Source organism: Lactuca virosa, chromosome 3, assembly GCF_052849685.1.
Source record: "Lactuca virosa cultivar CGN04683 chromosome 3, Lactuca_virosa_CGN04683_v6, whole genome shotgun sequence".
Lineage (NCBI taxonomy): Eukaryota > Viridiplantae > Streptophyta > Magnoliopsida > Asterales > Asteraceae > Lactuca > Lactuca virosa.
In genome coordinates this window covers 172786011-172797723 of record NC_136428.1, presented here as the reverse complement: position 1 = coordinate 172797723, position 11713 = coordinate 172786011, and positions in this window count along the sequence as shown.

Here is an 11713-nt window from a genome sequence, read left to right as displayed (position 1 = left end):
ACCATATTGTTAATGATCTGAATCGAATTTGGATCGAGAACTACCACATGTACGCTTCCTGGGATCGGTTTAATAGGAATGATGAAATTAAAAAGCAATCGGTTGATCAACAGAAAGAAAAGGTGTGGAATGATGCACTTAATTAGTCATACTTGGGTACTGGAGTGCACATGAACTCTTATGAATAAATTTTAAAAGGTTCAAATAATGTGGATACTAACCAGAATGTAAACTCAATCCCAAAAATATGGAACCTGGAAAATATGGCAGCTAAGTTGCATGATTTAGACCTATTGGTGATTCATGATGTAGGTACTATTGTAGTAGGAAAGGTACGTGACATAAATGTTATTGAAAACTTATATAAGGTTTGTCATAAGGAGGGATTTCATGACCTGAATATTGCATACTTGGGAGGTGATTGGGTTTGGATTGAATTTAAGAAGCAAAATACTCGTATTAAAGCCAAACAATGCACTTCGCTACAAGAATACTTTTCAGAATTGAAACTGCTTCAAAAGAACTTGGTAATGGGTAATTATATTATATAGGTGGAGGTGGTGGGGTTACCTTTGTGTGCTTGGGCACCATCCTTGTTTAAGAAGGTAGCTTCTAAGTGGAGGAAGTGATGTTTATTGATGAATATGAGGATGGACTGAATAGAATTGGAAGAGTCTATATTAAACCAAGAACATGGATAAAGTGGAGTCTAAAATATGTGTGGATATAGGTGGGGAAAATTTCAATGTTTCAGTTACGGAGGTGGAAACTTGGATATCATCTATTGTACACCTTGATCAAAATAATGAAGGCAGTGATGAGAATTTGGATCTAAGTCGGAATATGATTCAAATTCAGCAAGGGAGGAGGGTGAACTAAGGGAGGGGGTCCATGTTTAGGAGACTTTCATTAGTAATGAATTGAATGATGATGCTTCTAAAAAACAGCATGGGAAGAATACACAAATTAATGGCAAATCACAGGATGGGGGTGAAAATAGGCCACATGTGGACAATTTAAAAAAAAGAAACTATGGTTGAAGGAATTATAGAACACATTACTTCAGAATAGGATAATACCAAAAAGAAGATAACTCTTAATAAGAGACAGGGGATGAACACTCGAATGACCAGTTTGTGGTGTAGGAAGTTAATCGGGTATGTAAAGGTGGGGGTAGTTCCTCGTCTATTTCAAAACCTCCTGGATTTGAATACTTTGAGTTTTAGAAAGGAGAGTAATGCAAATTTTGAAAATGATGGAGTCACTAGACCTTCACTTCCGAAAGCTTTTTTTTTCTAGTTCAGTTGGGTCGAAAGGAAAAAATATTTCTCAGATGAATGTCACTTTCTTTTCTGGAAAATGATGGGATATACTTGGTTGATGTTATATATCGCTTATAGAAGTAGGAAATACCCTTGGGTATAAAATGACAGTGTAACATTCCAAAGTGCCAATAAAAATTTTCATTTTAAACATTCCAAAGTGCCAATAAAAATTTTCATTTTAAACATCGATTCATACAACCAATTGTTCCAAAACCAAATAAAGTAAACGTGTATTTTCCAAACATTAGAGTTTCTCAAAAGTAACCAATGTGGAAAAAACCATCAAGGGATGCGGTGCAGTCAAATCGGGTCATTCCTTTTGAAACTAGAAGTACCTGGAAAACCGTAAGCACAAAGCTTAGTGAATTCCCCAAAATACCACATACCATACATACATTGCCATGGGATACCAATATGGTCTTGCATACAAGTGCCATGGGCTACCCCATGGCCTTTAATACCCATGTCATGGGTTGCCCTAATGGTCTTCACTTGCAGTGCTTTGACTACCCCAAGGTCTTACACACCCCCATGGTCTTACACATAAATGTCATGGGCTACCCCCATGGTCTTTCATACAAATGCCACGGGCTACCCCCAGGGTCTTCTATGCAAGTATCACAAAAACAACTAGCATCCTACATAACATAATCCAGTGGGCCAACATTGGTGCCTTCGACCTACGAGTATAATGAGAAGACTCACCTCAACCCTGAAGATAACGTAAACCACCCACTCAAGCCAACGATATGAAGCCTCCCCTTGCTAAACATAACCACAATAAAACCCTAATTAACAATCAAGGAAATGACTAGCCCACAAAAGTTCTAGGCTCACAGTTAAACCTCCTTTCGGCAAAAGGCCATTTTGCCCTTCCCATACTAAGTCCCAGCATGGTTGACCAAAAGTCAAACCGGTCAAAAAACCCAACGGTCAACCCACATTTGATTTACGCCCATCGTAGCTAATATTCACTTAGTGTAGAGCTACGACATGCATACCTAGGCTATGCACTGCGTAGAGCCCCTGATCCCAAAAACTTCTATTAAGCTCTTAATACAGCAAGACGAACTCACAAACTCCCATATCTGATATAAATGAATGTCTTAATAAATAAAGTCTCTCGCTTTATCCCTTTGCATGGCTAAGAAGAACACACAATCAAACTCTAGGTCCATATTAACACCTTTTGCTTATGAACTCATGCATGGATGGATGATGGTGCTCAAGTTCTCATTTTTATGACTCTATATCCTCAAAAACATCAGAATGAGGCATTTAAATGGTCTGGAATTAATCCATACCCACAAGGACCAAGATTATGGGACAAAAAGCATTAAAACCCATGAACTAATTTGATCTAACAAAAGGAACATCAAGATGCAAGCTTTATACCTTATGGAGATAGATGATGAAGTGCAAAGTCTAGATCTACAAAGCTTGGAGCTCACACATGCTTCTCCAATGGACTCCTTCTTCAAGTTTGCACACAAAAATCACACTAATGCTTCCAAAACTCACAATTCGTGGCTAGGGTTTCAAAGGAACGATATGAGGTGATGGAGGTTGGTAATGGGAAGGGTTCCAAGAAGTTAGAGCCCTTAAATAGAGCCCAAAACCTTAAGGTTAGGGTTTTAGTTAGCATTGGCTACACCCTGCATAGCAAAACCTACGCCATTTGTAGATCAATAAAAACGCATTCCTCATTCAACATCTACGCCCTGTGTAGGGAAAAACCCCTAACTTCCAATTTAACTTCAAACAGACATAACGTGTTCGTTTCAGCTTCGTTTTTGGCGTTCTTTATATGCACAGAAAGGTATTGAAGAGCCCCACAATTCTATATTGTTACTTTTGGCTTAACACGTGTCGAACTAAAACCATAATCCATGCAAAAAAGCCCAACATATAACTTTTCCCATTTTACCCTTTGGTTCCAGCACACGAATCAAGAGCTTAGATCTCATGACCAATATTTTCATCCTTCAATGAGGTTTAAACTTTACTTCCCCAAAACCCAAAGTCTTTTCTTGATCGATTACAACCCACAAACCCTGGATTAAGAAACATCCCGAAACAGGGTGTCACAACTCTTCCCCACTTAAACTATATTTACTCCTCAAAATCATTCTTTACAACTTATTCTACTACACTAGCCGACCCTGACTGAAATTTCCTAAATCCAAATAAACTGAGAAATCACCTCCCACAGATGACGACCTTCCGATACAACTACTGAATCAATCTTTGCAGAATTCATATGTCCTAACTATGAAACGAACCCTAACACACCTCCCTTAACTAATCAAAGAGAAAATCCAACTACTTTTCCTGAAATATGAAACCCTTATACCATGCCTGACTTCCATACATGCATAATCATTCAAACCACATCCATAATGACTCTCTTCCGCAACCCGAACCAATCAAAACCCCTTTGATCCCGATTTATCTCACTGATGACTGGTAAACAGGATCCATGGCCATTCACTAATGCTGAAAACCTTGCACTCGGATACAAAAGCGACTCCCAACACAAGCCTCAACTATTGGTGTCATGCCAACATCTACCTCATATATTGCTAACCAAAATTCGCATATTTGACCTACCCGAGATCTCCTGGTTCTATGTTGTCCTAAAATTAAACTGGGATGCCGAATCCCTGGCTGATTGTTGAATCTGACAACTTCACACATGGTCGCACAACGAGACTCCGACCAAGTGTCTAACCGCTAAAGGCTACCCTAGCATATCTGCCAACACGGATATAACCGTCCACAAATCTAAAAAAAGGACGACTTAACGATCCAACACACGAAACATCAACAATTATGTTGCACTTCAAGTGAGTGTTGCGGCCAAGCCGTAGTCTTACATTCCACTTGGCCCCAATCAGCCCACGATTTACCCCAATAATATGAATGTTGTGGCCCACCCACAGTCTCACAACCATTCCTGCGATGGTTTAACTCATCCTAGAGAATGCTATGAGGCAAGTCGTAGGGTTACAACACTTCCACAATTGCCTACCAACCTACTAAATGCTACGGTTACCCCGTAGTCTTACAACAGTTTTTCAACTGCCTACCAACATAGTGAATGCTATGGATACCCCGCAGTCTTACTACACTTCCATAACTGCCTGTCATCCTAGTGAATGCACGGCTACCCAACAGTCTTACAACACTTCCACAACTGCCTACCATCCTAGGGAATGATATGGCTACCTCGTAGTCTTACAACACTTCTACAACTGCCTACCATCCTAGTGAATGCTACGCCTACCCTGCAGTCTTACAACACTTTGCAACTGCCTACCATCCTAGTAAATGTTACGGCTACCTCACAATCTTACAATACTTCTGCAACTGCCTACCATCCTAGTGAATGCTACGGCTACCCCACAGTTTTACAACACTTCCGCAACTGCCATGGACTCATCTCATGGTCTTGCCAACTACCCACAAGAATTCCTAACGAAAAATCAATACGAGCCAAACCCCCAACTTGTTGGACCCTATCAGGCACCCGGTTCATGCTTCGAACCCAAAGCCTTCATCAGAAAAGAACAGACAGAGAGGTTCTAACACAACCCTCAACCTGAACCTTGTTACAAACCCATAATGCGCCATTACCGATGCTTCACGTCCTCAAAAAAGATAACATGAACCTTCAGCATTTTCATTACTGATTACAAACAATGAACATTATTCAACGCATAAACCCCGAATCATACCACAACAAGAACTAGCTTTTCACCTGCCCTAGAATATGAAATTCCACACTGATTCTCACTGGGAAATATTCCCATTAATCCAAACTATTCTCCCTCACTTTGTTTCAGCTACTCTCTAATGACTTCATAACCATTTGAATTTTCTACACAACCCAAAACTTCACTACTTAATTCTTATCATCCACGACTGACACTACTGGCCATAAGAGAATCTAAATTCTTTAGAAACTTCAAGAATTCCACTAAATGTACACACTCTATAGCGATAAGACCCCAAGCAACTTGTGTTCACAATCCATATTAATAAGCGACCTAACCATAAACCTTCTCAACTCAAAGCAATATCCCAATCTTAATTAACCGAACAGATCCTTCAAATGCACCACTTATCGAATAACTTCCTGCTCAAAGGAAAACTTCAAAATTAACCTAAATGTTTTCAGAACTGTGATCAGATTGACTCCCTTACCAACCTTACTGGCGCGACATATCAAAATTAGATTCCACATACATCTAAGGCCCTTTCTGAAAAATAAACAAAGTTGCTCTGAGCTCTAACCAGGAGTAAAAAAAATTCCATCGTTCCGCCCTTGATGTAATATTGATGCACCCCAAAGCACCTACAACTGATACAACTTAAAGACCCTTAACTATCTCAACTACTAAGCAAAGCCCATGTGAAGATGCATCCACAACACCCTGAAGTTGGTTGATAGATCAACGACATCTCTTCCCCTAGCAAAGATAGCAGTCAGTACAGGAGCTAACCAAACCTTCCACGGACACTCAACCTAAGTGTTTCAAGCATATTCTAACATAATATCTAGTGTTCCAGAGAGGAACAATTGGATTTAATGAGATCTTTTCCTAGGAGTTTTCGACGTAATCCCCACACATACATCCCTGAAGGAATAAACCTGACTGTAACTACTCCTGCACTTGTGTTCCGACTCGCAATCATGAAGGATCTTGTAACACCATGTTTATTAAATAAATAAATAAATAAATAAATAAATAAATAAATAAATGAATAAATAAATAAATAAATAAATAAATGTATAATAGCCCTAAAATCAATAATTATAAAGCAAGGTGTTGGTTTTGGGAAGCCAAATGTCATAAGTTGGATTATTCGGGGGTTAAAGTATAAATTCGAGATTTATTTTGTAAAGATTTTAGAAGGCGGGGGGATATTTGGTAAGTATTAGACTTAATTTGTAAAGGATTTCAGGAGGCAGGGTTAAAAAGGTAAAATATGGACTCACTTTGAAAGAAAAATGGAAGGGAGGGAATAAAGATGGTATTATGGAAAGTAGTTAATGGGACCGGGTATATAAACCCTTCACCCATTCTGGAACCCTAACCCTAGCGGCCTTTATCAGCCGCCATCTCTCCACCCTTATGTCTCCCACTGGCCGCCACCCTCTAGCTTCTACGACCACCGAGCCGCCGTTGTGCCATTCCGCTGAAGACGTGAGCCACGACCGCCAACCGTAGATGCAGCCGAGACTTTGCACTGCCATATCTTCCTTACTCTCAGACGCCACCATCACTTGAGTTGTCGGACGTCGCACGTAAATGGGGAAGAATCACCGTGACCCTCCACCCGCCGCCTTGGTGAGGCGATCGCCACCTGGTCGCTGCTACTTCGCCGTCATGGAGCCTCCTAGTGTCGCTGCCATCCTCCTCCGTCGCTGCTGCTTCACTTCATCTTTTGTTCTCCCTCAGTTCGTCGAAGTGCCACCACCACAGGTCAGCCGCCGCCACAGCCCGTACCTATTGAAGAGTAGCAGTTGCCGGCGCTAGCCACTTGTCGTCGCCATTCATGTTGTCATTTCCGCTCAGGCTACCGCCGTCAACCCCCTTCAAGATCGATGAAGAGCTGCTCAGTGGGTGTTTCTGCACATGTGTGTGATGTAGTGTGTGTGATGTAGTGTGTGGGTGAGAAAACCTTGGCCAGAATCTGGAAAGAAGTCACCACCACCACTGTGAGGTGGCGGCTGCCACCATCTACCACCGCCGCCACCACAAGGGTGGTTATGTGTGTGTTTATCTATTAGTGCGTGTGTTTATTTTGGGATAAAGCATTGTAAAATGTAATTAGAGGTTAGAATAATAATAAGAAAACTCAAAACCACCACCGTGAGGTGGTGGCTGCCGCCTCTTGCCGCCACCGGCCGCCGTGTTGGGTGACGGTGTGCTTAGTTGTGTTTGGATTGCTTTTGGAGTCCTTGGACACGATTGGACTAGAACCATAACACCCACTGTGAGGTGGTGGCCGTTGTTGTGAGCCGCCATTGACCACCACTACGCGAGATGGTAGTGGGTGGTGCCCAACTAATGAAACCCTAGTGGGCCTAATGAAACCCTAATGGGCCCAATGAAGCCCAAAGTGATCTAAAAGCTTAACCATGTGACTAATGGGCTAGTATTTGGGTTGGAAACCCTAATTAGGATTTGGAAAACCCTAATGTCATGAAACCCTAATTTTGGGGATTGATCGGGACCCGCACTCGAATTATTTGCTAAACTTAAAATAATTAATTAATAATCATTTGCAATTAATCTAAGGCAATATTGGACTTAACGGATTAAGTCCTTAATGGGTTAAGTGAGAAACACTTAACCCTAATTGTCATTTTATATGAAAACCCTAATTTCACTTGGGCCTTAAGTTGGGCCTTTCCATTGGGCTTTGGTGATCGGGCCAATAATGGGCCATTTAAGAACAATCATATGGACTAGAATAATTGGATGGGCTTTAGGGTAAGGCTCGTGTAAGGGTTTGGGCCGAATTTGGAAATTTTTTTAATTGGCCCTTTATGATTATGAGATATTGGGCCATTAGAAATGCCAAATGTTTCGACTGGACTAATTGGTTGGGCCTTAGAATAAGACCATATAAAGGTTTGGACCCAATTTGGAAAATTGGGCCATATGTTGGGATTTGACTTATAGTTGACTTTTAAGCCTTTGGATTGGGCCTTGGCTTAAATCAAGCTAAGATAGGGGTAAAGCAGTCTTTTACCCAAAGCATGGACTTATGGGTATATGTTGGAACCCAATTGCTGATTGGGTGTTATTTTGATGATTGACAGTTCGAGAACCTATCATCCAGCAGCTAGAGTTTTGTCTACGGGACTTCAGCAGTGCGAGGTGAGTTACCTTCCAGTAGAAGTGGGTCTACGGCCACCATGTCGGCCCACTATTCGGAGTTGGTTGATAGATTATTCTCTTTGTGATAATTATCTAGGTTTGCTACTACCTGATATGTTTAATGTGCTAGCATGATATGATGTTATGTGATAGTGGTAGTAGGGGGAATAGTCCCCGGTTACCGGTCGATAGGGCCGAAAGGGTAGTTTAGTACCCAAATATGCTAGACAGATTATGATATATGTGATATGATATTATGTGCTAGTAGTAGGGGTGAAATAGTACCCGATCACCGATCGACAGGACCGAAGGGTTAGGTTGGGCACCCAGATATGCCTGACAGAGGTAGGTTGGGCACCCCGGTATGTCTAACAGGGGTAGGTTGAGCACCCCGGTATGCTCAGCAGGGTAGGTCGGACACCCAGATATGCCTGACATGGGGTAGGTCGGGCACCCTGGTATGCCTGACAGTATGTGGTTTGTATGGTATGTGGTATGATGGGGGAACTCACTAAGCTTCGTGCTTACGGTTTTCAGTTTTGGTTTCAGGTACTACGTTTTCAAAGGAAAGGAGTCGGCTCGATCGCAGCGCATCGCACTATGTTTTCCGCACATGAGATCTTTGGGATTGCACTCTGATATTGTTTTATGATAACAAGTTTTGATTATTGACACTTTGGTTTTGACATGGGATGTTTTATGGATGTATTTATACTGTTGGTTTTATGAATTATTAAACTAAAAATGAAATTTTTGGTCTTAAATTTTGGGATGTTACAAGTTGGTATCAGAGCCTTGGTTTGAGGGATTCGAGCACACTCTCGGGTGTGTCTGAACTCAAACTAAGGACTTGGAATGGAAAATTTCAAAAGGAAAATAATTTTTATAAAAAAAATCTGAAAAAGAATTTGAAAGGAGAAAGAAATTTGAAAAGACAAGGTGTGTGATGCGTGCAATCAGCCGAGCTCAAGTAAGTTTTCCCCAATATACCTATACATGTTATGTTCTGATATGATATGATTATGAGAACTGCATTCTAGATTAGGGCTAAGGATCTAGGGAGGATGCCTTATTTGCCTATTGTATGTGCTTGTAGACTTGCATGCTAGTACTGACCAGTAAGTGATAGGATAGCCTGTTTAGGTTATGCCTGATTGTATGAGCCTTTGAATTGCATGTATAGATTCTTGATTGGAGGATAGAATGGTTTCATTGGAGTATGATGGTTAGATTTTCCATTGTCTGAATGATGTTTGCTTTGTGCTTTGTGGGACTCTTAGTGATGTGAGTTGGCTGCTAGGTGAATATGCTAAGTCACATGGGACACGGGTCATATAATCTCAGAGTGATGGACTTGACCCTATTGCACAGTTCTTGTTTGAGTCCAACTGTTCTAGGGATGGGTCTTTCACTCGAATGATTATCTGATCTCTGTTGCATGTGGCTATATTTAGGAGGTAGCTAGTTGACATTACTGGGAATCTTTCAGCAGCTGAGGACTGGGTGGGTACGGGAACCTAGGAAAGCCTAGGATATGTTTCAGTGGGTTAGTAGTGAGGTTTAGTGAGAATTGGATGTATTAGTTTGAGGAAGTGAATTGGAGGATTCGGGAGGATTGCTGAGGAAAGTATGGATATGTTTGGAAGGTAGTATTGTGCCTGTACTACTGAAAGCACATCATCCATACTCGAATCGGTGAGAGTCTTGGAAAATCTGAGAAGCTTCGGGGAGGAGTTTGTGTGACAACCGTCAAATTTCGGTCAAGTCAAAGTCAAACAAAGTCAACAAGTCAAACCGGTCAACTCCAATAACCCTTGTACGTTAGGGTTTACGTTATGTAATCACTATACAATTCGCTATTTTAATGAGAAATCATCATTTGGAAAGTTCATGTGTTTGATTTTCCTTAGCCTTAACAGTGCTAAACAACGAACCAAAGCGATAAAACACTATTGCACAATCATCGGGATTGTGTATGACACTAAAACACGGTTTAACGGGGTTTACGAACCTTGCGTTGTGAAGCCGGACACTCAAATTAATCACAAACGAAACCTCTCTAAATCGTTTTCACTCTATCTCTTTATATTTGAAATCTCTCCCAAATCTCTCCCAAATCTCTCTCAAAAGTTACTTTAACGTTTTGTAATCATTTGGGTCATATCGACCCTTAACCGGGTCAAAAATCGCTTGAAACGGGGTAAAAACGGGTAAAATAGCCTTAAGGACCTGGAACTGAAGCTTCAGGACCGAAGCCTCTCATCCGAGGCCTCGGATCCGAAGCCTCTCATCAGGACCGAAGCTGAAGCCTCTCAGGAGACCGAATCCGAAGCCATCAGACAGCAGCCTCGCATGCGAGGGTCCGAATCCGGCCTCCATGCGAGGGGTCTCGCAGACGGCCCCTTTTTACCGGTTTTTCGACTACGACTTCGTTTTAACTCCGTTTTTCATTATTTTAACGTGGGATTTTCACCCAAAACTTTATTTTATAAACTAAGGCCCCAAAATATATAAATCTCCAGGGTTTTTATAAAAATATATTAAAAGAATTAGTGGTTGAACTAATTATTGAGGGAATATTTGCTTTTCCTTAATTTATGGCAAAAGCAAACCACCACCACCTCACTCTATGATCAGCCACTCTTTCCCATTATGAGATATTGGGCCATTAGAAATGCCAAATGTTTCGACTGGACTAATTGGTTGGGCCTTAGAATAAGACCATATAAAGGTTTGGACCCAATTTGGAAAATTGGGCCATATGTTGGGATTTGACTTATAGTTGACTTTTAAGCCTTTGGATTGGGCCTTGGCTTAAATCAAGCTAAGATAGGGGTAAAGCAGTCTTTTACCCAAAGCATGGACTTATGGGTATATGTTGGAACCCAATTGCTGATTGGGTGTTATTTTGATGATTGACAGTTCGAGAACCTATCATCCAGCAGCTAGAGTTTTGTCTACGGGACTTCAGCAGTGCGAGGTGAGTTACCTTCCAGTAGAAGTGGGTCTACGGCCACCATGTCGGCCCACTATTCGGAGTTGGTTGATAGATTATTCTCTTTGTGATAATTATCTAGGTTTGCTACTACCTGATATGTTTAATGTGCTAGCATGATATGATGTTATGTGATAGTGGTAGTAGGGGGAATAGTCCCCGGTTACCGGTCGATAGGGCCGAAAGGGTAGTTTAGTACCCAAATATGCTAGACAGATTATGATATATGTGATATGATATTATGTGCTAGTAGTAGGGGTGAAATAGTACCCGATCACCGATCGACAGGACCGAAGGGTTAGGTTGGGCACCCAGATATGCCTGACAGAGGTAGGTTGGGCACCCCGGTATGTCTAACAGGGGTAGGTTGAGCACCCCGGTATGCTCAGCAGGGTAGGTCGGACACCCAGATATGCCTGACATGGGGTAGGTCGGGCACCCTGGTATGCCTGACAGTATGTGGTTTGTATGGTATGTGGTATGATGGGGGAACTCACTAA